At 40.4% G+C, this 20,431-nt stretch overlaps 1 non-coding gene across 1 annotated transcript; it reads left to right on the top strand.

Moving 5' to 3' along the window:
* Positions 1–12,678: 12,678 nt before the first annotated feature.
* On the top strand, positions 12,679–12,750 carry Trnae-cuc. The gene has a single exon. It is a non-coding gene; the product is annotated as a tRNA-Glu (tRNA).
* Positions 12,751–20,431: the final 7,681 nt, after the last annotated feature.

Raw genomic sequence — 20,431 nt, 5'->3', positions numbered from 1 at the left:
AATGTCTTGGTGAAATTGATCTGTGAGGCCCTTTTGGCCAATGACTCAAAAAGATGTAACCAATTAGTGGTACTGGATGTCTGGTTGGGGCATTATCTTCTTCATATATGGTTATTCCAGGTAAATTCCCTTTATATGTGTACATATTTTAGGAAGTCTCTACAGTAGTAAGTTTCCATATGACTTTTCAAAGGGCCCTTACCAATGCTTATTCCTCCCCATGTTCCCTATATGGCAATATCCATAGATCAGTACATCACTCAGCCCTCATTAGAGACGTTTGTTCTTGCTGTATGCAGTAACTAACACACAGACCTATAACTCAGAAAGTAAGAGACTTTGAAGCACTCAACTCTGAATGGAATGTCTTTATCACACTTCTCCCCACAAAGCACTGGTATCTATGTGGAAGAGGAGGCAGGAAGATTGTAAGAACCCAAGGTGACAGACTACTCTAAGGAAACAGTGTTTTCCAGACACAACTGAGATGGTGCGCATATGAATTCACAGACGCTGTGACAGCATACACATACATACAAGTTCAAACCAGAAAAGATCCCAGCACAGGAAAGGGGATGTGGACACAAAACTTTACCCCTAACCAAGTTGCTTGCAATTGATCACTGTTGGTAGAAGAAAAATTAGTTTTCTTCAGTGGAGCAACCTTGGATATATCAACCACAGTGGTTGGGCCTTATGCTCAGTAGTTGACCACACAAAACAGACTCCATGTTTTGGGGAGAGATTTCTTGTTGGTGGTGTTGGTCGTGTATGTGTGTTGTGTGTTGTATGTGTGTGTGTGTGTGTGTGTGTGTGTGTGTGTGTGTGTTGGTTAATATGGGTTTGGTTTGGGTGGGTTTAAGAGAGAGAAAGAACATGAAGTTGGGTGGTTAGAGAGGAGGGCTCTGGGGGAGAGAGAATATAATCAAAATATATTGTATAGAATTTTATAAACTAATTAAAAATAAAAAACCTTTACAAGGACTTTTTGAGAATATCTTTCACACATCAAACATTATACATATATCTGTATCAACATTTCTATGACCTTTATACCTGACTGGTTTTAGCCAAGTTCAGCTAATCTGTTGCTGTCAGATCCTTCCTAAAATGAGACTCAGGAGTCAATAAGCAACCCTTTCACCCCATTCGTGCTTCTTGCTTTAGCTGTTATCTAACTTCTCCCCAAAATTTGCAGGAAAGTCTGTGATATGAGACCAAGAAGTTATATTTGGAAATTAAAGATAAACGCAATTGCCTGGATAGTACTCCACATTATACAGACAATAAAACTTGAACGCATTTCCATCGTTATTATACTATCTCATTTATGTAGCTTGTTTCTTCATTTTACTTATAATGTCTCTGGTTAAACTGAGATTCCAGGGTAGGTCATCTGAATATGTCTGGATTTAGGTCATGCAGCATTATTTTCCATGTCTTTTCACATTCACGTGTGTGAATATATGGATATGTGTATGGAGGTTTCCCTGATATGAAACAAAAATTGATTTCTGAAGTTAACAACATCTACTAACTCTGAATCTCATGTGAAGGAAACTAGAGCAGACATCATGGGTGGAAGGAGTGGAGTTGGAAGGGACATGATCAGGTGTGGGACAATGGAGAGAGAGAGTAAGTAGAAAGACAAATGGAGTCGGGGAGCATCTCAGGGACAAGCTAGAAACCTAGTGTAATGGCAACTCCCAGAAATCTATGAGGATGATGCCTAGCTAAGACTCCTAGCACTGGGGGATGCAGAGTTTGAACTGGCCATCTCCTGTAACCGGGCAAGACTTCTAGTGGAGGGACTGAGACACCAGCCACAAAACCTTCTTCCTACAACTTGTCCTGCCTACAAAGTGTACTAAGATAAAGGTGATGCAGAATGGGTGAGTGACCAGCCTGCTAGCAGAACTGTACTCTTCCCTGAATTCTGTCCCTCATCACCCTTCCCCAGGGCAACACCATCGCCATCAGTAGCTGGTCCCTGGCCCTGCTATGGCTGAGCCCTGCCCCAAACCCCAGAGGACTTCCACCACTGAAGCACAGACCACACCATGAACAACCAATGAGTGACCCACCTGTCCTGGGATGGCACCCTCCCATCTAAGCACCAGAATCACAGTTGGGCCCTGCCCTAATTCCAGCTGATTATCACTGCTCTGCTGCAGTCTTATCAGTTGACAAGCAGGTGAGTGACCTGCCTGCCAGCTGAACTGTTGCCAGCCCCTAGATTCTGCTTCCCCAGACCCACACAGTAGCCTGAACCCTCCCACCTTATTACCATCCCTCTGGCAAGCCCTTCGCTAATCTACAGCAGACTCCATAGGCCCAGACATAGACAACACCAGTTGAAAGAAGAGCCCCAGCTGCTTTACCAGAGGCAGCCTGGTCTTAGACACTCCAGAAGAAAACAGTAGCTGTACTAGAGGCCATGTCAGATCTAGAGACCTAAAAGGACTTTAGCTTTACCAGAGGCCATACCAGTTTAAGGTGACCCAAGGTTTCCAAAACTCTATCAGAGACATCCTACTTGACCTGAAGACACACCAGTCACCAGAATCCTTGGCCACTTAGGCCAGAAGGCCAGAGAGAAAACAGAAACCAACAAAGACAAACAGGAATCAACACTTAGACCTATAATCATCCCAAATACGGATGTATAAATTCCAGTGTGAGAACACAATCAAAGGGCAATTTGTCACCACCAGAACCCTGCTATTCTTCAACAACAAGGCATGAACATTCCAATGCAACTAAAGTACAAGAAAATGGCCTTTAAAAATGACTTTATAAAGATGATAGAGGTACTTAAAGAAGAAATGAAAAAAAAACTCCCTTAAAGAAATGGAGGAAAGGACAACCAAAAAATTGGAGGAAATCAATACATCTCTTAATGTCAAGAAAACCAGTAAAAAACAAACATTTGACAGAAACAAATAAAACTGTTCAAGACCTGAAAATAGAAATAGAAGCAATAAAGAAAACACAATCAGAGGGAATACTGGAAATGGAAAACCTAAGTAAGTGAACAGGAATTACAGACGCAAGCATCACCAACAGAATATAAGAGATGGAAAAGAGAATCATTGATCAAAGAAAATGCTAAATCAAAACAATATCTAACAAGAAACATCCAGAAAACCTGGAACAGTATGAAAAAAACAAAACCTCAGAATAATAGAAATAGAAGAAGAATCCCCAATCAAAGGCCTAAAAAATGTATTCAACAATATCATAGAAGAAAATCTTCCAAACAAAAAGAAGGACATACTTATAAAGTTACAAGAATCTTATAAAATTTCAAATAGAATGGACCAGGAAAAAAGTTCCCTCACCGCATAATAATCAAAATACTAAACATACAAAATAAAGAAAGAACATTAAAAGCTACAAAGGAAAAAGGCCAAGTAATATATAAAGACAGTCCTATCAGAATTATATCTGACTTCTCAATGGATACTCTAAAGCCAGGAGAACTCTTGCAGACTAAGAAATAAAGGATTCCAGCCTAGAATATTATACCCAGCAAAATTTTCAATCACCATATGTGGAGAAAACAACATATTTCATGGCAAAGTCAAGTATCTACCCACAAATCCAGCCCTACAGACGGTACTACAAGGAAAACTCCAATCCAAAGAAGTTAACTACACCCACAAAAACACAGGCAATAGATAATCCCACACCAGCAAAATCCAAAGGAAAAACACAAACACACACACACACACACACACAGAGAGAGAGAGAGATGGAGAGAAAGAGAGAGAGAGAGAGAGAGAGACAGAGACAGAGACAGAGACAGAGAAAGAGAGAGACAGAGACAAAGACAGAGACAGAGAGAGTCTCATAAAGAGATCAACTTCAGAAAAACATTCTAGGGCCAAGTCTTTTCCAATCCCTCTTAAGATGTTCTTAATCTTCTCCTTCCTATGCATCACCCTAAAGTCTGCATCTCTAAAACTATACAAGTATCTCAGGGGGACACTGCACCTATTTGCTGGAAGAGAAAACTTCATGAGAGGCACAAAAATTCTTTGCCCTCTCCATTCAAGGAGCACACTCCTAAGAGTCCTATACTGGCTCATACAGATGGTCCTTAAACATACACAGAAATACCCCAGTTGCTCACCCCACCCTCTTCCCTCATCAGTCCTCCCCATCTTCCTTCCCTCCTTTTCCTCAGCTCTTATCATTAATTCTCTTATTTCTATGCAGTCCTATAATCAATTCTTTCTTCTTTGTTTTGCAGGTTTCACAATTTCTTCAAAAATTCATTTAATAATGATAAAAAACTATATTGATCATTAATTTAGGGATGGAAAAGGGACATTTTATATTATGAGAGGAACAATTTTTATAAATTAATTTTATTATAATTTGTCCAGTAGGTGAAATAACCCTTAAAGAAATATAGTATCATTCTGTATGGCATTAACAAGTTGCATATCTAACATGAAATCCTACTTCAGCACTGTTTTCCTCAGTATTTACTCATGTGCACTTGATTTCCATGATGAACATATATTTAAAATGGCATGAATGATCTTAGAATTATCTCTATCTTCCTGCTAATTGACCCATTAATAATTAAAATATGATTTGGACATGTGCTAATAAACATATCTGAGTCAAGATTTTTCAAAAAAATTTTTTTGGTTTTACGAGACAGGGTTTCTCTATAGTGTTTTGGAGGCTGTCGGTCCAGCCTGGCCTCGAACTCACAGAGATCCGCCTGCCTCTGCCTCCTGAGTGCTGGGATTAAAGGCATGCGCCACCACCGCCCGGCCCAAGATTTTTCAAATTTAAGGTAATAATGTAAAGTCAACTATGTATTAATAGGCACTTAATACAAGCCAGATACTGACTTTATAAATTTTTTTCATTATGAGGATTTCATATACATATACAATGATAGATGAGTATACCAACCCTAGAACTTTCTCCCTCCATATCCCCTTCAATTTGCCCTCTCCCAATTTCATTTTTTATTAACTACTAAGTTTAGTTAATGCTACTTTTCATATACTTTATTTCATTTAAATCTGAATGAAATACAGGTCAGGGGCAATGGCTCTGTGACTAAGAGCACTGGCTGCCTTTTCAGAAGACCCTTATTCAGTTCCCAGCACCCACGTGGCAGCTCATAACCATCTGTAACTCTAGTCCCTGGGCATCCAGTGCCTTCTTCTAGCCTCCCCAGTTACTGCACACATGTGATGCATAGACATTCATGCAGTCAAAATACCAATACACATAAAACAAATAACTCTTAGTGAACTATATCATTTTCTTAAATTAATTTTATGAATGAGGAAAGTCTAATTCATAGAGATAGTTAATTTTCTAGAATTCATAGAAACAGTAGCCCTAAGAAATAAATCAAATTTTCTTACTCCAGTAACCAAATCTTACACGCTGATAATCTGTTTTCTTAGAGCTGGCAATCCCTCTGTGTGCTGGCCTCATGATTTTCATAAGCATCTAGACTAAATTTCAGTGCTTCTCTTGGTAGAACTTCTTCAGCTGTCCTCCTGCTTCCGTGTCAGCATCCCTTTCCTTTCAGATAGTCTTTTCCGTCTGATCAGGGACGGCACGGAAGTTCACTGTAACTTCTCTCCTGATGCATACCGCTTCCTGACATAGGGTGTAGTTCTACACATTTCTTCTGTCCCACCTCCACAATCCACCCTCTGTGAATGCAAATCCCACAGTCCCGACACTGTGACTCATTTTTAAGCAAGAGCTGACACGTTTAAAAATAGTATTTTTCAAAACCATTTCATACTGTATTTTATTCTATCCTCAAAGCTTTGGGATACAGCATTATCTTCTGATGTTACAGAAGAGAAAGCCAAGATTTAGATACATCCCTGAGCTTTTTTTTTAATAAATTCACTAGCAAGTTTTCAAATTAGAGGGTCTAGATTCCAAAGTTCATCATCTTGCCATATAACTCTAGATTGTTACAGAAGACAAAAGTATAAAGGGCATGCTGAGAATGCAATTGAAATGTGTTGGGGAAAAAAAAAGATCAGAAGCCAGGTGTTGGTTACGCACGCCTTTAATCCTAGCACTTGGGAAGCAGAGACAAGCAAATCTCTGTGAGTTTGAGACCAGCCTGGTCTACAAGAGCTAGTTCCAGGACAGCCTCCAAAGCCACAGAGAAACTCTGTCTCAAAAAAGCAAAAACAAAACAAAACAAAAAAACAAAAAAAGATGGTTCTGAAATATAAAATCTGTATTAAATCCAGGCCCATTTGTAGGAATGTCACAACACAGGGCTGAACATCTTGGGATAAAACCACAATGAAGGAAACACTCAGTGCTAGTCTTGCCTCTCTAACCTGACCCCAAGCAGAAAAATAAAGGGCCTTTAAATGCATTAAATGTATTTTAATCAAATCAAGTTACACTTCACATAAATGAGTGGCCTGGCACCCAAAACATTGCCCCTTCCCACCATATCCCAAACTTGAATAATGAAAGGGTAGGAAAGCCATAGGACTCTACCCACTTCTAAAGCCTAGGGAGGGCAGCCTGGCAGCAATCCCAAGTGAAGTCCAAGGTTAGATCCCCACACCGTTAAGAGCCTACCCAAGGGTAAGCCCCCTTATAATTATCATGTTCCGGTCAACAGACAGGCAAGTTATTCAAAGTACATCCTGCTTTTAGCATAGACACTCCTCTGTTCATGGGAGCTGTCTGGAGCTGCCCTAACCTCACCCTCACCCTGCCTGTCCTGCCTGCCTGTCTTCATCCTGATAGCCCTGCCCGCCCACAGCTGTAGTAGAACGTTTTCAGCAGAAATGACTGCAGAGTACATGCTGTGGGGTATGTTATGACAAAACTTAAGGGTGGCCTTGCCTGGGGGACCTTGGAGGATTCCATGGCAGGCAGGCCAGGGTGACCGTTGTGTGTAGGAGGAGACATTCCAGGCAGACAGAGCTTAAATGAGAAGTTTTACTAGAAAGGGGAGGAGGAAGGAAAAAAGAAAAGAGGTAAAGAGACATAGAGACAGAGAGAGGACTGAAGAGAAGAGAGATACAGGAAAAGTCCAGTCTGCCCCAGGGGAACATCAGGAAAGAGAAAGCGAAGAGAGGAGGAGCGGGAAACAGAGCATAAATGGGGGAGGGTGTCTTACTTTTAATGGGTCCTTTGCGTCTGTGTGCAGACTATGCAATCATGGAACCCTGGGCTGACCAGGGCACTGCCTGAGTGCATCCTCTCAGGTGACAGGAGCAGGCCAGCATAATGCCTGAATCCTTACAGGTACCCTGCTGACTTACACAGGGGTCCAACTTAAAGGAGTTGAATGAACCTCCATAGTTTGGATAATCAAGTTGATAACCATAGGGTTTCCTCTTACTGCTGACATCTTTATCAATTACCCTGCCTTTTCCTCTGGTATTTTCCTGTGGTAAGTTGCTGTCATGGTCCACTTCCAAATTGTAACCCACAATTTAAAAAGACACTTTTGTGAAATACACACTTTGTAGAGGAGGAAAAAAAAGAAGGGACAAAGACAAAAGTGAGGAATTTCAACAGTAATTAGTCGTTGTTTTCAATAGCACACATAGAAATGATTTACTTTAACTTCAAGTTACTTACTAACTTATTAAATTTTTGATTACTTGTGTCTGTTAATTTAGAATACAACAGTCTTTTCAGAGCTCAACACTTCATAGGCTCTTGACAATGATAATTATCTCTTCTGTGAGGTCCCATTCCCGAGGCTCTTGACAATGATAATTATCTCTTCTGTGAGGTCCCATTCCCGACTTCGGAAGTTTCTGATTAGATAGTGTTATTGCCTGCTACTAACTGGCTGTTGTTAAAATGTTTAGGTTTATCTAGTAACGAGACACAGACTCAACGATCCCATGTGGAGTTTATGGGTAGACAGGGCTGGAAAGGGGGGTGAGAGGTAACTATGCAAAGCTGAGAGAGAGATAAGGTATGAGAGAGAGAGAGAGAGAGAGAGAGAGAGAGAGAGAGAGAGAGAGAGAGAGAGAGAGAGAGAGAGAGAGAGAGAGATGAGAGTAAGAGAGAGTAAGCAGGCAGGGGTCAGTCCTTTAAAGGGGTCCTTTGCTCCTGTGTGGTTTCTCACAGAACTCTGGGCTGGCCAGAATGTTGCCTGAGCGCATCCTGCCAGGTAACAGGGCAGGCCAGAGTAATGCCTGGACCTTTCTTTGGCATGGAGCATGTTCTGGACAAAGACTTCTGGTTCTTCATTGTTTTCCTTCCATTTTCTTGTGAACTACTCAGAAGCTTAAAATGGATATTATTTGGGCTCTCAAAGTTTCCATCCACTACTAAATCTCAATTGAAGACAATATGGGTGAGCACAGATTTTTAGGGTGGCACAACTACTCTGTAGTTTATTGTCATGGTGGACGCATGACATTATAAATGGCTTCAAATCCATTGGCTGCATAATACTCAGATAAATGAGCCTTGGTGTAAACCATGTCTCTGTAGGCTTATCTGCGACAAGTACACCATTCTGCTGCTATATAATGATAATAGAGAAGGTTATCTATATGTGGGGGCAAGGAGAATACGGAAAAATCCAACATCTTTCTTTCATTTTTGTCATGAACCTAAAACACTATTTTGTTTAATGTTCTTTGAAAGAGAAAGGAGACAACACCGGGAGTTAGACCTGGGCCTCTTCTTCCATGCTATTTGCTTATGAAATTAATCCTTGAGGCATCGTCAGCCTTTAATCACTTATGTGTTCACAAAACAGGGGAAAGCATCATCCCTTTTCATTTCTCTTTCTCTAAAATGATGATGCAAAAACCAAGGCCAAAGACTTTCTTGCTATATTTGCATTTTTCCATCAAGACCACCCAAATCCATGCTGCTCTCATCCACCAAGACTTGGCATCCAGGTGGTAAGCCTTCTAAAAAGATGTTACCTTCCCTGCCACCAATGTGTTTACTTCCAAAGCCTTTTGAAAAAAGAACTGCCTCCCCAAATCCCTGTGTTCCTCTTTTGAAGGTTTGCTGCTGTACCCTTTGTGCCTCTGGCAGGGCCCAGGCAGTGGGAAAGAGTTCCAGTCAAATGCAAATGTTTATAGTCAAATGCAAATGTTTGTAAATAGGAATGTTTTGGTCAGTCTTGTCCAAGTTCTCCTTCTCTTATTCCAGCAGAGGGATGCCCCCAATGAGTGTACCTGCTTCAAGGCTTCTCATAAGGGTTTTTGTTTTTGTTTCCCCAGTAGCCTCTGCTCCAAGGCTTATTTCTCATCATTGTTGTTTTGTTTTGCTTTTTAACCAGTGGCCCCTGTTCCAAAGCTTCTCATCATGGTTTAGTTTGGTTTGGCTTGGTTTGACTTGGCTTGGCTTGGTTTGGTTTGGTTTCCCAATAGCTTCAAGAATGACCAGGGTACTTCAGTGTCATCACATGTAATATATAACTTCTAGCCACCCTAAAGTGAGGCTGGCCATTGCAATGATAGGTTGATTAGAAAGCTGCTATGCAGCATTTGGTTTCAGTGAAGTTCCTTTCATTCAAGTTGTACTATTTCTTCAAACAAGTCGGGACCCTTGGCTCTTGTTTTAAACCCAAAACATACCCAATAGACCACGCCACTCCACAGGCTGGGGTCACATGTAGACCCTAGAGGCCTTCACTATTCTGTGATACAAGTGGGTTATTTTTCAGAACTCTCAGCCTTGTGTCTTTCCCCAGAGGTTACTCACTTTCATCTGAAGAAAGAGCCCACGTTTCTGATTCAAGACCTAAAGAGATGTTCACAATGAGATGTTTTTGCTTGTTGCCAACATCCAAAAGCTTCATGCAGTTGCTGTTGTTTCAGGTCTCTCTTGTGCTATGCCCATAAACAGAGCTCAAGGTTCCTATGGCTCAGAGCGTCTGTGGAGTAAAGCTTCAGACTTCCACTAAGTGAAGGAAAGCTGCAAAACTGCACCAACAGGATCCAGGAAGCAGAGGAAAAACATGCAATAAGGACTAGAGAAATGTGCAGTGCGCATATGTACAGGTAGCCTAAATACTCACAAATAGAAAATAAAAACAAATCCTCTTAAAGGCACCATACTCTTAATTAATCTTGTGTATTAGTAATTATTTATAACAAGAGAATAAGCCAGATTGGAAGTTTCAGTGATGGTGGAATAAGCATGTTGTTAAAACGTTTAGGTTTATCCAGTAAGGAGACACAAACTGTGACTCAACGATCCCACTTGGAGTTTTATTGGTAGACAGGGAGGGAAAGGGGGGTGAGAGGTAACCAACCCGTGCAGAGCAGAGAGAGAGAGAGAGAGAGAGAGAGAGAGAGAGAGAGAGAGAGAGAGAGAGAGAGAGAGAGATGAGAGTAAAAGAATAAGAGAGTAAGAGAGAGTAAGTGGGCAGGGGTCAGTCCTTTAAAGGGGTCCTTTGCACCTGCGTGGTTCTCACAGACCTCTGGGCTGGCCAGAGTGTTGCCTGAGTGCATCCTGCCAGGTAACAGGGCAGGCCAGCATAATGCCTGAACCTTTCATTCCCACCTTTATTTATAATTAAAAAGAGGTGGGGGTGCTAGACGTGGCAGATTTGGGATCAAGGACATTGAGTTCTTAAGACTGCTTCCTGCTGACCTTGGGTCATCGATCGTCTTTGGGGAACCTGAGAAAGTTGGGGTGTTGCCACGCTGGTTGTTCTATTGTAGTCCAGGCTGTATGGGACTGTCTGGCGCCTCTGTAGATCTGGCAAGATGTTAGCAGAGTAGAGAACAAAGTTAGGTTTAAAATTTTCTTTCTTAGGTCCTGGTAATTGCAGGGAAGATTGTAAGATGAGAGACAGGTTCCCAAGGGGGTCCCAAGATGAGGGAAGGGAGTCCCAGGGCCAGGGAGAGGTTGAATAATATCTGGAGTGAATCTGACCTGTTTGGATGGGCCCAATTTGGCTTTCTGGAACTGACAAGAATCCTTTGAGTTTGTGAAAACATAAGTATTAAACATATCAGCAGCATATTTGTATTAGAAAAGACTTGGCTGAAAGCATTAACTTTTTTTAAACTGACAGATATTTTAGCACAATGAAAATCACCTTAATTTTGAGCTTATAGTTATGATCATATAGTGGTATAGTTGTTTAGCACTGTTGGAGTTAGATTAGTAGCTTATCAGAACTTTATTGATTAATGTTAAGACTATGAAAAGTAGTATAATGAAAGAGAGAAACCTGGAACATATTTTAATGTCTCAATTTAGTTTATTACGTTACCATCTTATATAGATAAACCATAGAGTACTCGTTCCTGAAATCTGTTTTATGACAGATCTTTGCCTTGTTTGATACTTTAAGGTGGCAAAGCTACCAGCCATCAAAAGCATCAGAGTTCTTGAGAAGGATAAGATTTTACCTGAGATTGGAGAATGAGAGACTTAGTAGTTGACTGCATGGACAGCCACCCCCAAGGTCCTCCACAGTTGTTGAAATCAGAGGCTACAAGGACACCTGCCTTTTGCTGATAGTGAGACCTGTGGATTGGGACTTTTCAGGAAGACTTTCCTACCGTTGACCCGAGCAATGTGGAGAAAGTCGATTCCAGTGCCCTCTTGTTCAAGGCCTGAAGAGTCCTTTGAAGCAGTTGAGGTGAAGGGCAGGGTTGCTCAGTGGCCAGCATTGCCACTTTTGTGGGCAGAGTTTCTTGAGTGTCCACCAGTCTTCTTGGAGGAAATGAGGTGGTGCCAGCAGCTGACCTGTCTCTCTGTTATAAAAAGCTTTTAAATAAAATATTTAAATGCCATGTTCTCTAGATCTCTGAGCATTTGAGGACTGTTTGTCTGTTTAGTATATCTTAGTAGACAAAATTTATCTTTAGTGACTCGCCTTAAGCGCATAGATGGCTAGAGAATAGAAGTAATAGAAGCTTTACCTTTGTAACCAGCTTACAGGAAGGACTGGGTGTTATACTTTGTTAATTTGAAATAGACCCTTATAACTTTAAATGTTTATCATCATTTAAAAGATATAACAATTTAGAAATATTTGATATTTAGTATAGTTGAATTAAAGTTACCATATTTTTTATACATACATATAGATACATTAAACAGGATTGGGTAAAAGTGTTTGACCCACACTTGTAGTAAACAGACTTAAAAAGACAGTGATGAGAGGGAAGATTGGTTGTAGATAGAACAGGAGACCCTGGAAAGGCACAGTATTCCGTAAACAAGCCATGCACAACAGGGCCAGTGAAAGATGAAATTAGAGACAAAATAAAAGCGCAAAAGAGACAAAAAGTAAATGAATTGTATCTGTCGGCAGGCTTTGCCGGCAGAAGCTGGCTGGACTGAGTGGGCATGTATACAGCTAGGTCACGCGGTAAACATGGCGGACTCAGTAAACATGTTTCCAAGCTAGGCCGCATGGTCTAGATTGCCAAGATGGCGGCCTCTATAGACACATTTCCATCTGTCAGCAGAAGTGGCCTTTTTCCTCCACGAGTGAGGCAGAAAGATATGTGACCACCGTAGGTCTAAGAAATGAATAAAAGGCCAGTGCCAGGGTATAAAACCCGAGAGACCCCTTGTGGGTCTGAGCAGTAAGAAACAGGAAAACCTCAAACCTCATTTGTGGGGAAAAAATGAAAAACTCTCAGAGTGCCCTGGGAAGATGCTAAACTAGAATGAACAGGAGAGAGAGGCAAAACAGGACACTCCCTGGTGGTCCAGTGGTTAGGATTCGGCGCTCTCACTGCCGTGGCCTGGGTTTGATTCCCGGTCAGGGACCAATGTTGTTAAAATGTTTAGGTTTATCCAGTAAGAAGACACAAACCTTGACTCAACCATGCCACGTGGAGTTTTATTGGTAGACAGGGATGGAAAGGGGGGTGAGAGGTAACCAACCTGTGCAGAGCAGAGAGAGAGATAGATAAAATATAAGAGAGAAAAAGAGAGAGAGAGAGATGAGAGTAAGAGAGAGTAAAAGAGTAAGAGAGTAAGCGAGCAGGGGTCAGTCCTTTAAAGGGGTCCTTTGCACCTGAGTGGTTCTCACAGAACTCTGGGCTGGCCAGAGTGTTGCCTGAGTGCATCTTGCCAGGTAACAGGGCAGGGCAGCGTAATGCCTGAACCTTCCAAAGCACAAGCAGGATCTACTTGTTATACAGATAGGTGTTGACTTGTATACCAAATCAAGATTTTCAGTTGCGTTTTAGAAAATAATTACCCATCAATTAATCCCCTAATTTTGATGAGGTTGGTTAGGCTCACAGTATAACTCATTTAATGATTCATTGTCATGAGTACAGTAGATATTAAGCCTTAAGTGGTTAGTGTTACAAATATCTGTTTCATGAATGATGCTATGTAAATAATTACCATTGAGCTTCCCATTAATTAGCCCATGTAATAGTTTACTATCCATTTTTTAAATTTTCAATTGCAGAATAATTATTCCTTATTATATGTGCTTCTTCAGCAGATGATTGGTCATATACCTACTGAGCCCACATTTTCACTAAGATACCATGTACCATTATAGCTCTGTTACTATGGAAACGTCTGGTCCAGTTGAGTTATGTTGGAAACTAATTTGCTGTTGAGTCCTGAAAGATAATTATAAGCTGACCTGTGGGAAAGAAGGCAAATCATTCCAACCAGAGGAATTAACTACAACAAAGACTGCATTTTTCAAAAACACCTACTTCCTTTTGGGGTGGGGGTAGGGCATTATTTGATAAATCACTAGATATATTAAAAAATATTCTTGGTATCAGAGAGTTAGGGGAATAACTCATCAGTCTTCACTCTCAGTGTGAGGGGAAAATTGGTAGAGAAATAAGACACAGGAGCTGGACAGAAGGAAATGAAATGACTTAATCGAGGGCTAGCCCAGTATTAAGTCCTAGGTTCAAGCTGAACTACTACTCAAAAGTGAACAAAGGATAATCCCTGCGCTTGAAAGATGAAGGTCAGGGGATTAGAAATTCAAGGTCATTGCATAACATATGGCGAATTTGAATCCAAGTTGGGATATATATAAGACCCTATCTCAAAAAGAAAGAAATGATCAGGGTGCGGTTGTACTCACTTTTAATCCCAGCATGGGGAAACAGAGGCAGGTGGATCCTTGTGAGTGCAAGGCCAACCTGACATACAAAGGGAGTTCCAGGCCAGCCAGAACTACACAGTGAGAACTTTTTTGTCTCAAAAACTATATTTTATAGTTCATGTATATGGGCTTTTAATTTTTAATGTAGATTAATTTGTGTGGCCGATAGAGCTAAGATGTGTACCCAGGTTTAAATTACCTAACTGCTTCTAACTCACATGTAAGTTTTGTGAGCCAGGTGAAACCAAACCTAGAAAGCTTAAGGCATTCTCTTCAAGACAGAGGGGAGCACATCACACACTCAGTTGGACTTCAATCCTAACACTCAGGAGAGTAAAACTCCCTCTTAAAGGGGGTGAAAAATGAAATGTCAGAAACAAATAGAATATTCTGAATTCTTTGTCCTAAAAGGACACAAAAGATAGATGCTCACTTACAGGAGATGTCTGCTCTGCCCAGAGATCAGACCTCTCACAGGAGTTACTTGCAGTCATATTTCTTCCTATGAACCAAAATAAAACTGTGTGTAGGCTTTGTTCTTGAATCCTAGAAATATAACTCATTTTTATGTTTTAATACATTTTTAATTAAAATAGAAACACATCACTTTCAACTTTCTGTTTCCTCCCTCCACCCCCTCCCAGATAGGATTCCTCTACCTCCTCCTATGCCCCCCAATCTGTAATTGAGGGCCTCTTTTCCTTTGATTATTATTGTTGCATATATATGTATTCACAGATGGATAAATACGACTTGCTTAGCCTGCCTTTGTTGTTTAAGGGTATACGGTCACCTAAGCTGATGAGATGAGAGCTTGGAAGATGGACTTTCTGGTTCACCAGCTGAGCACTCTTGATTAGAACCCATGAGGAGGATAAGACTTATGGTTTATGACACTGTAGGTTGGGCAATGGAAAATCCAAGGGACAGTGAAGGATTCATTTAAAAAGTCACTACTGTTACATGTAGGCTGACTGTCACGTGTAGGCTAATGTGGACAAAAACAAGCAAGGACTACTTGACTTGGGTATGACTCCATGTGGGTAGATTCAGCCTACAGTACTAACCCAGGAAGATGCCAGAGTGTTAAATACACCTCCAACCTACTTCTCACCCTTGATTGCTCCCTAAGACACAGGAAAGAGTCAGCTACTTCAGCCCATATCAGCCAGTGGTCAGGGTACCAAACAGGGTTACTCAGAGGGTAGACTAGACTGGAGGACAGACTGACTATCTGGCATAGACATAGTCACAGACACCCTTACAAACACAGGGAGGGAAGTGATAAGACCCACACCACCCAGATAACCCCATAAATAACAGGCATGAAGGTCAGGATAAGAGAGAAGACACCCATTCCTTAGGGAGGCTTGGGGTTGTTGATAACTGCAGCTTTTTGTCAAAAATAGAATAGAACCAAGGTAAGTGGGATGGAGTCCATGGTTGCAACTCTAAACGTCCAAAATGAGCAAAAGCAGAGAAACCATAGATATCACTAACAGCAAACAAGCTGGTTCCTTCTGTTCTAAGGGTTAGCAACTGACTCACAACCAGCAATAAAGAAAAAAGTCCCTCAACAGATAGAACCTAAAAATATAATAAACACACCAAAAAAAGAGTAAAAGCTCAAGAAACAAATGGGAGATTCAGATGTGATGGGCTTTTTTGGTTTTCTTTGTTTGTGTGTTTGTCACTAATAGCAAAGCAGTGACATGAAAACATTTCTGTCAGCTGAAAGCTGTACCACACACCATCAGTGCTCTGTCCATATCCCTTTATCAAATTTTTATGTGTACTCTTATCCCCTTACCACCCAAAAGAACATGAGAGTCAAACTGAATCATAGATCTTAAGCCCCTTCCACATACCTACCTGCACACATCCAAACTACACACACACACACACACACACACACACACACACACACACACACACAGTATGAGGTCATTAAAAGCTGGAAATAAGTGCTCAGTATAGTGAAGAAAAATGCAGATTGACTTATTATAAACTTTCCCTTATACCTACTTATACCTACTGCTTCCTATAAATAATATCTCTGATTCCTTCACTAGAAGGAACAGAAATTTTGGTCCAGTATGAACTCATTAAACTGTGTTTATATTATGATATGGGTTTGACCATTCAAAATAAAAATATCTCCATCCCTGTGCAATTGAACCCTGTTTATCTACACAGAGATATTTGTTCTTTGATGACCAACTTGACTCCTAAAGATTATGAGAGTTAGAGTTGACAAAATCGTTAAAATGGGTTAACTTCCTACAAAGCATTCCGTGAAAGAAGCCAACTTTTAGCCATGCTCTACATTTCCATTCTTACAGTGAGATAGGCAAATATGAGGGGCAGATAAAGATGAATGACTGAGAATAGAACATATTGACCATGGTGGTACACACTTCCAATGCCAGCACTTGGAAGGAAGAGGCAAGCAAATCTCTGTGAATTTGAGGCCAGCCTGGTCTGTATGGTGAGTTCTAGGCCAGGTGTGTGTGTGTGTGTGTGTGTGTGTGTGTGTGTGTGTGTGTGTGTGTTCTATTGGTTTTGTTCCTTTAGAGAATCCTGACTAACAAAAACTATTCTGAAAAATAGCATGGGGGTCCCCAAAACTTAAAAATACAATTTTCATAATGCTCTACAATCTCACCTCTTAAGTATGTATCCACAGGAGTGCATTCTTCATCACTATGCTTGACTTACAAGGTGTCTAGGATCAAACTCAGGGCTTCAAGGATACAAGGTAAGCTACCTATCAACTGAGATACATCGCAGCCCATCTTTTGTTGTTTGTGCAGTTTCTGAACAGAAATCTAGGAAATCCTTGTTCATGCCTCGTTATGGACAAGACCTTATAGAAAATATGGATGTGTTTCCTCTGACTCCTTTCAAGATTTCCTGCCTGTCCGGTTTCCTGCTAGTAGAGGATGAAAGAAAGGACTGAACGGAGACATCTCGGTATTATACTGCTTTGTACTTACTGAGGTCTGAATACATGAATGCAGTCTATGGCTAATTCTCAACAACTGTCAGCACAAGTTGTTATTTCCATTTTCTTCTGTTCTTTTTTCTCTTGTCTTCTGCTATTTTCACTGCATTTTAGAATTCATGTGAATCTCCCCTTTTTTTTCCATTCCATTTTCTCTTTACATTTCATCTTGGAATATGGATTTATCTTCAAAACCAGTGATTTTTAAGGTCAGTCAACTGATGAGCCTATCAAGGGCATTTTTTTTCTGTTACATGCGTTTTCAGTGTTTCCTTTGGATTTCTTCATGTAGTTCTCACTTTCTGCTGACACTACTCTCTGCTACTTCCATTAATGCCCTCAGTATAGCTTCAGCTTTTTATAATACCAACATGCTCACTGAGCATGATTCTATTCTCATTTCATCTCTGTAGACTTTAGTCTTTAAGCATGCTTTGTTACTTTTCGGTGAAAACAGATGTGATATGCTGGTTATGGGAACTGAAATAAATAGATCTATAGTTGGAAGTTTTGGTGTGGCTTAACTTATCAGCTACTTGCAGGCTAAGGTTTGCACTGACTCTACTGTTTGCTCCTGCAGTAAATGTCCAAGGCTTCCATGTCCTCTGGTGTTAATTTTTAACAACTGTTTTCATGTTTTGAAATTACAATTACATTATCTATTTCTTCTATCTCAACCTATTTATGAGATTAAATGTTTTAGATTCCACAAATGAACAAATGATTAGACAGGAGAAGAAGTAATTTATAGAAAGGTCCTTGTACACTTCCCCCTAGCTCTGAAACTACCATCTTTTTACACTTTCAGTGTAGGTGTGCAGAAGTCAGAGCTTGAAGCTGGCCTCCGTTACATCTACTCCTAACAAATAATTCTGCCAGACCAAGAACAAGCTGAGGGGTCTCACATCAAAAGGACAGGTTAATTTATCTCATACATAAATTAACATATGTTATAACCTTTTCTCATGATCACTAGCACGGGGGAGTGACATCCTACAGCCCCCTCATACACCCCTGTTTGGCTGAGCTGCAAATAAATCCATTTTTTCAACAATTTCTGCTTCCTAAAATGCATGAAACCTAAGGTGACAGGTAACAATATCTCAGGGCTTTCTGTGCCCAGTCATTTTCTTCAACAGCAATTCCCTGTACTCCCTCCTTTCCAGACTGTTTCTACTGGAAGACGCATAATTAAATGCTCTTTTCTGAAACTTTATCACGTAAATGTATAGAGAGGTAAGTACCAACAGAAATAGAACTGTGCTTATATATGTTAAATATAAAAGAAGGAGAGGCAATGAGGGTTGGTTCATGAAAGGATCTGACACATAATTGTCATTCAGGAATGGATTGGGTCAAAGAGAAGCAGAGAGCACCATCTTCCTAGAGAGAGATAAGCATTACAAGGGAACAGTGCACTGTGTCAGAAAGAGCATACCAGGGTCTTAAGGGGAAAGACTGGCTTCCTTTCAAAACCTGGAGAGGAACTTCATTTAAAGGTATGGCTTAAAGGAAGAGTAAATGGAGAGAGCCACCAAGACTGAATGGCAGGAGAGGTCCAGAGAAATCCTACAAATGAAGGGGATGTCTGACTTTTTTATATGTTTTCAGGAGCAGTAGGAAGTTTCACACCAACTGATTTAGTTTAACATAGTGGAAGTGACAATGAGCATGAATTAGGAGATGTTAACTTGCACAGAACAGCTTCCCAACTTTGTCCTAGGGTGAAAACTGGGTTAGGGTAAGGCTAAGTTCTTCTGGCTATGAGATGCCATCTCTTAAAGTGACCAGTGTCTTAAAGGGACAGGCCTAAAATCTAGTAATTATATCTATAATATAACTGGTGATGGTTACATGTAGGAGGATGAGCATAAGTACTGAAGATCAGAAGGCATCTTTAAAAAAAAAACAAAAAACAAAAAACTCCCACTTTTTATACAGGAACAGTTTGTTTCTGATCTGCTACATCTTCTTCCAGGATTCAGATGGTCTTGGGACCATTACTAGCCATTACCACAGATCATTGCGTACTGACAGTGGATCAAAATTCTAAATCGTGTTCTTTATTCACGACCTAACAATGGTTACTTGACTGTGATTATCGGGAAGCTGCCCCTGTCAGTCTCCTAGCTCTGGACTGAACAAAGAGCATCCTCTAGTGTTATATCCATCATAGCATAATGCTTACTACAGTGCCTTGGTTTACACACCTTTCTCTGATAGCTTACCTTTACTAAATTGTTTTAACTGTGGTGTTTTTAGCACTCTCTTGTTTTTAAAATTTTCCTGTTAAGAGGGAAACCCCTTTTAAATGGAAACTTTTAGTCATTCACTCATAATTCAAACATTGCTTTCTGTAACATAGAAGAGGTAGACATGCTCCATGGTAAAATCCTAAACTCTTGTACTCTAAAGTCAAACATAGCAAATGGCAGGAATAATCATTATATTCTTTTTAAATTAATTTTTTATTTAAATTTAAAACAAACTTATTTTGCATACCAGTTCTAGTTCCCTCTCCCTCCAGTCCTCCCATTCCCCCCCCCCCCGCCAACCCCCCATCCCATCCCCATCCACTCCTCAGGGGGAATCATCAAAGTCTGTCACATCATTTGGGGTAGGACCTAGGCCCTCCCCCATGTATCTAGGCTGAGAACGTATCCCTCCATAGGGAATGGGTTCCCAAAGCACATTCATGCATGAGGGATAAATACTGGTTCCTCTGCTAGAGGCTCCATAGACTGTCCAGGCCCCCAAACAGACACCCACATGGTTCATTCTTATGCTGGCTCCCCAGCTGCCAATCTGGGGTATGTGAGCTCTGACTTGCTCAGGACAACTGTTTCTGTGGGATTCCCCAGCATGGTCTTGACCCCTTTGCTCATCACTCCTCCTCCATTATTTTCATTTCTATTCACCACTATATAGGAAGTATCAATACAAAGGAAAAATACATGTGACTGTTCAAGAATAATCATCCTGCCTTTTTTTTTTACAATGACATGATTGTACATTTAGAAATATGTTTATTTTTTATATTTCAGTAAATTCTAGAATCAATAAGTGAAATTAGCAAATCTATGCACTGGATCAATATATAAAGAGTAACTGTATTTCTACATGTTAGTGATAAGTTTTTGAAATTTAAATTTTAAATATTTAAAATAGAATAAAAGGTATCAAATGCTTTTTTAAAAAAGATCATGATACCATTTGAAAACAAGATTTGTGAGGAGGAAAATTAAGCATAACAAGGCACTCATAGCAAAAACAAAAACTGACACATTGACTATTAAAACTAAATATGTGTCACCAAAAGACATAAAATAATCATGTAAATGGGAAAGCCATAGACT

Source organism: Mesocricetus auratus, unplaced genomic scaffold (assembly GCF_017639785.1).
Source record: "Mesocricetus auratus isolate SY011 unplaced genomic scaffold, BCM_Maur_2.0 Super-Scaffold_100022, whole genome shotgun sequence".
Taxonomy (NCBI): Eukaryota; Metazoa; Chordata; class Mammalia; order Rodentia; family Cricetidae; genus Mesocricetus; species Mesocricetus auratus.
The sequence above is the reverse complement of the archived record's forward strand: the minus strand, read 5'-3'. Positions and strand labels throughout refer to the sequence as shown.